The sequence below is a fragment of the Piliocolobus tephrosceles genome, chromosome X (genome assembly GCF_002776525.5).
Source record: "Piliocolobus tephrosceles isolate RC106 chromosome X, ASM277652v3, whole genome shotgun sequence".
In the NCBI taxonomy this organism is placed as follows: domain Eukaryota; kingdom Metazoa; phylum Chordata; class Mammalia; order Primates; family Cercopithecidae; genus Piliocolobus; species Piliocolobus tephrosceles.
Genome location: NC_045455.1, coordinates 65,602,649 through 65,608,106, shown reverse-complemented (window position 1 = coordinate 65,608,106; position 5,458 = coordinate 65,602,649).

The window sequence follows — 5,458 nt, the reverse complement described above, 5'->3', positions numbered from 1 at the left end:
AAAGAAAGAAAAGAAAAGAAAAGAAAAGAAAAGAAAAGAAAAAAGAAGGGAAGGGAAGGGAAGGGAAGGGAAAAGGAGAAGAGAAGAGAGGAGAGGAGATGAGGGGGAGGGGAGGGGAGGGGAGAGGAAAGGAAAGGAAAGGGAGGGAGGCAGTATGTTGCCAGGAAAGGGTTTTAATAAGAAGAATGTCAGCAACAGATTTCCACGGATCACTGTAGCTAGAGTGTGGTCAGTGAGGAAGTCAGTTAGTTGCAGCAGCAGTTCAGACTTGGACAAGGATGCCAGCAGCAGAGAAGAGGAGAGGTGAACAGATGAGTCTTGCTTAGGAGATGAGTGTCTAGATATGAAGGCTAAGACAGAGTGCATCTGGCAGGGTGCCTGTGTTAGTTTTCTATTGCTGTATAACAAATTACTCCAAATGTAGCAACTTCAAACAACATTTATTATCTCACACAGTGTCTTCAAAGGTCAAGAAACTGGGAGCAGCTTACCTAGTTCTGGCTCAGTCTTTCAAGAGGTTGCCGTCAGACTGTTGGCAGGTGTTGTAGTCGTCTAAGTTTGGACTAGGGCTGGAGGAGCTGCTTTCAGTCTCACTCACATGGTTGTTGCAGACCTTAGTTCCTTATCGTGTGGGTCTCTCCATGGGACTGCTTGACACAGAAGCTGGCTTCCCCAAAGTGATAATTCCAGAGAGACTCTGAGACAGGGAGGTGATGGTGGGGAGTGGGGAGAGAGAGGGAGCAAGAAGAGAGAGAGAGAGAGAGAAAATGTGAACGAGAAGGAAGCTGCAGTGATTTTTAGGATCTAATCTCAGAAGTAACACATCATCACTTCTGCCATATTCTACTGGTCACATTGACCAAGTCTGATACATCATGGGAGAGGACTACACAAGTTCGTGAGTACCAGGAAAGATATCACTAGGGGCCACCTTGAAGGCTGGTTACCACCACCATGTGATGGCACTTTCAAATTAAGGTAATTTGTGAACTTTCTCATGCACACATGAGTGTATGTGTATGAACAGTTTGTTTTCTTACAAAGGGACAATTTACAAATATATGTGCAAGGATTAGGCAGACCACAAAGGGATCATGCAAGTTCCTAGCACTCTAAGGAGAAAGAATCATGGAATGCAGGGACACCTTGAGAGGAGTTGTGCTGGGAGACACACACACAGTGATGTGCTGGAGCCACCTCATAGGAAACACGAGAGCTGACTACATCTGTTTCCAACTTGTATTCAATGATGTCACACTGGTAGCCTAAAATAGGTCATGGTGGGAATTCGGTACCATAGTAATCAGCAAATACTATAAACCAGAACTTTTTTTTTTTTTTTTTGTAGAAAGCCAGTTGTTAAACATTTACTAGCACACCACCAAGCATAGACAGATGGAAGCAACCTCTTAAAGTGGTAGCTAAGAGAACACACACCCAGATCCTACTGTCTCAAGGCAGAGGGAAGACGAAACTCAACCAGGAAGCCAGAGAACACAGGAGCCACTCTACATGCTCTGCACAAACCATCCCCTGGAAAAGATAGCAGAGCAGAGCAGGATACAGACTAGAACTGCATAGTAAGGCTACCTATCATGAATGCACTACAGCCTGGGTGACAGAATGGCTCTCCAGTGTCTTCTTCAAGCAGGTGTGTGGACAGTGATTCAAGTAACTGAAAGAGAAACCAACAAAGTATCATTTGTCATAATATCTCAATTATTCTCTCTTAACCATCCTTATCACTCTTGATTTCCCACATCAATGGGGGAACTTTGGCAGACCATTGAAAACATTAAATTTTCCGGTCAGGTTAGTGAATGAGTTTTGCTTTGTTTTGGTATTTGTAAACAATGGAAACCAACTCTGGCTAAGTTAAGAGAGAAAAGAAAGATGTGGGATAGCTCCCAGAATGAAAAAAGAACCTGAAGAGTGAGACTCAGAAAGAGCAGCCCTGGGTTATCCAAGGGGTAGAAAGTGGTTGATCATCTCTTCAGAGCATAATTGTTGAAATCCTGGTCATAAATATAAATATATATATATATACACACACACACACATATATATATTTTTTACACAGTCCTTGACTTACCCTGCTCAAGATACATTAGTCTAGAATAAAATTTGATTGGCCAACTCTCTTGGCAAGAAGCAAGTTTCCTTAACTAGTGGTCCCACTGAGACTGCCACAATGAGGAGCCATTAGTTCCCAACAAGCAACTCACAGTGCTCTTAAAAACAGGAACAGGAGCTGGGAAGCCAAGGAGCCGTAAACGTCCTCAACAATCTGGGACATGACCTTGCTCCAAGGTCCCTCTTAAGTCGCAGGTAGAGGGGAGCAACATTCAGACCACTAAAATGGAAGTAATTGAGAATTAATTGTTCTTTTAAAATCTTTAGCCATAATATCAATAATTCAGAATGCCATAGAATTTGACATTAGAAGTTAACATTTAAAAATCAAAGATACATAAATAAACATTGGAACGAAAATAAATAGGAAACTAGAAGAAAAGCTGAAATGTGCTCCTGTATAAAAGGTAAATCAAAGCCACTGTTGTGTCATATCTGATGACCACATAAGTATGTTCCAGTAGCATTGTGAATAAGTGGAAAATTTACAGTTAAAATAGAGACAGGATGTAAGCATTGTGAGTTTGTAGGTGACTTTCTGGTACACATTGGTTGTAAATATGAGGTCAGAGAAAGTTCTTGGCCTTGGCGGGACACAGTGGCTCACGCCTAAGAGGCCAAGGGTATTGGATCACATGAGGTCAGGAGTTCGAGACCAGCCCAGCCAACATGGTGAAACCCCGTCTCTACTAAAAACACAAAAATTAGCCAGGCATGGTGGTACATGCCTGTAATCCCAGCTACTCAGGAGGCTGAGGCACGAGAATGGCTTGAACCCAGGAGGCAGAGGTTGCAGTGAGCTGAGATTGCACCACTGCACTCCAGCCTAGGTGACAGAGTGAGTCTCCATCTAAGAAAGAAAGAAAGAAAGAAAGAAAGAGAGAGAGAGAGAGAGAGAGAGAGAGAGAGAGAGAGAGAGAGAGAGAGAAAGAAAGAAAGAAAGAAAGAAAGAAAGAAAGAAAGAAAGAAAGAAAGAGGGAGGGAGGGAGGGAGGGAGGGAGGGAGGGAAGGAAGGAAGGAAGGAAGGAAGGAAGGAAGGAAGGAAGGAAGGAAGGAAGGAAGGAAGGAAAAATTATTGGCCTTTAGGGCTGTGAGTCCCCCTGGTCTGCATTGTTCTGCTCTTTCCACTCCTCCAAGCCCTGCTGTCCTTCAAGACTCAGCCCACATGTTTTCCCTGAGTCTTCCTGGACCAAATCCAGCCCAATCCATGATTAAGTAGTGTTTGTCATGTATGCCACGTACTTGGCACTTTTCAAATATCCCCTTAGCTTGTTACACACATCTTTTTAGGTATGAGTCCTGATCTTCATTTAGGGTTCAAGAATATTGGAGGCAGGATCTTGATAAGTTGGCTGTTGGAGGTTTACTACAACTTTATAAAAGCTTGATCTTTCTACCTTTTTCTAGTTCCTCTTCTTCCTAAACCTCAAAAATACGGACCTTCACAAAGGTTTGCCCCTCTTCTCTCTTCTTTCTACCTCACAATGTTACGTGTTAAAGATTGATTAATGAGCATATACATATGAAAGCCCAGGAAGGACTTAGGTGCAGATGTTTTAATTTTGTTTGATGCCCTTCCCACTACAAGGTCCCCCAAGCACATGCACATCCCTGTAATGCTTACTAATATTGATAGTATTTGCCTCATGCTACGTGTACTTTCTCAATGATCTCATCTACTTGGGTAGTTTCGCTGTGATCTTTTAGGGGACAACTCCCCTTCTGCCTCCAGCTGACTCATCCTCCAGCTCCAGGCCCGTATTTCCAATCGGATGTTCTGTATACATCTCAGACTCAGCACATCCTAAATTGAACTTATCCTTCCATACAAACCTAGTCCTTTTCTTTATGGAAGCACTTGATCTCAGGTCATAACTGTTCTAGATGTGAGTCATAGTTGAAGTCTCAGAAACATTTCAGCTCCAGAATCCCCCTCTCACCCTCTCCTACCCAATATTGGTTGCCAAATCCTGGTTGAGCCTCCCAGTCTTCCTAATGTTCTATTTTCTCTGGATCCCCATGTCCGACCTTCATTAAATTTCAACTCAAATCCTGCTAGAACATCCCTACTAGTTCCTCTCTCTGCTTCCCACTTCAGCCCATCCTTTATACTATCACCAGAGTTCTTCCCCTAAATCACCAATCAGATTATGCCAAACCCAGGAACCAACCATAGATCCAAGTTTTTAGGCCTCCTGCTGTTACATGTCAACAAGCTATCCACAATTTGTAGCACCAGCCAAGCTGTCTGCCCTCATCTCTTCTGAAATCCTCAAACCTAGTGCCATCTCCTTATTTCACATTCCCAGAATATGCCCTTCACCATCATACGATTAACTTGGCTGAAATGATTTCCTTTGTCTTGAGTGGTCTTGCCACCAGGATCTTTATAATCCTGCATCCTCCAAGACACCTTACAAATTTTACCAACTAAAATTAATTATTCCTTCTAACAGTAATAACTGCCCATTATTGATAACTGAATATATACCAGGGCCTTAACAAACGCCATCACATTTAATCCAGACCACAACCCAGCAAGTTAGTTATTACAGACCCCCAGTCCTTTATCTAAAACCATGAGGCCAGCTGTGCTTTCAAATTTAAAATGTCTTGTTTTTCAGAAGGGTAATACACTGGTATGTATCTCAGTTTCACCACCTGTAAAATGGAGGATAAATACAAGAACGGCACGCCCTTTATGGTATTGTCGTGAAACAGGCAAGGTGTCCCTTCTAGAATTCCCAAGTGAAATGCCCATTCAAATGCATTTTTTGGGTCTATTTGTTTGACTGTTATTTTAGCTTTTGAATAATGTGTTACTAGGGAAGTAAACACATTATTGTGTGTTTATTTATGGCTCTAACTTTACAGTTTCCTAGTATGTAGCAGGAAGGTGATTTCGGCCTTCATTTTGCTGCATGTTGTGTTTCTTTTTTATTTTTTATTTGCAACTGTTACTTCTTTCTGCTACTTAGCCTAACCCCCCTGTACTTAGCGTTTTCTATCAAAAGCCCAGGCCTCCTGCCACCACAGTTACAACCCTTTCTTCATTTTTCTGGCCTATTTTATTATTAATTCCTAACTTTATCTGGCAAAAGAAAAATTATCTAGACAATGATTCGCTTCTCTGACAAAATCACTTCATGACAATTATATTAAGTTTTAGGAATTCAATGTAAGCACCACCAATACATTTTTTCCTTTTATATCACCATGGGTCTGGATGCAGAAGAGACCAAGAATTTAGTACTGGAAGAGACCTTGAATCTCAGCTAGCACACATGACCTGGGTTTGTTTAATTACCTACTATATTTGCGGAAA